This window comes from Penaeus monodon, chromosome 33, assembly GCF_015228065.2.
Source record: "Penaeus monodon isolate SGIC_2016 chromosome 33, NSTDA_Pmon_1, whole genome shotgun sequence".
Classification (NCBI taxonomy): Eukaryota; Metazoa; Arthropoda; class Malacostraca; order Decapoda; family Penaeidae; genus Penaeus; species Penaeus monodon.
This window is the reverse complement of record NC_051418.1, coordinates 24,225,857-24,226,324: the sequence shown is the minus strand read 5'-3', so window position 1 is coordinate 24,226,324 and position 468 is coordinate 24,225,857. Positions and strand designations below refer to the sequence as shown.

At 25.9% G+C, this 468-nt stretch overlaps 1 protein-coding gene across 1 annotated transcript in view; it reads right to left on the bottom strand.

Annotated features, from left to right (window-relative positions):
- The window catches only part of LOC119594178 (glycine N-methyltransferase-like), a gene marked incomplete in the record, with an annotated part of 10,165 nt that overhangs the window by 8,691 nt on the left and 1,006 nt on the right, over window positions 1–468 (bottom strand).

Genomic DNA, 468 nt, shown 5'->3' with positions numbered 1-468 from the left:
CAGAAAATAATGCACAAATTTAACATGATAAATTGCAGAGTCCATTTTCACTTCAGCAAATCAAGCTGGTATTTAATACACAGTCATATTATTATAATTATCATTATCATTTTGAAAGCACTTTTTTTCTTTTCATATTTCTTACATCTTTAGCAATATATTTCTCACATTTTTAGTTAAAATTTCAAAAATAAACTTTCCCTTAATTTCTTGATGGAAGATCAGATTACTTATAATAATGTAAAGTCAAATTAATTTGGGAAATGGAATGTTCCAGAGAATATTTATTAATCATATACAATAAATCAACAGTCATTAACACATCATCTGTCACTCTCTGACAAATGAACCTTACAGATACCTGCAAGGATAAAATCTTGAATAAACATACTTTTCTCAAATGAAATATTTGTTTACTTCAAGTTTAACAACCCAAAGAGATTTAAAAGCATATAAAACTCTTCAAAG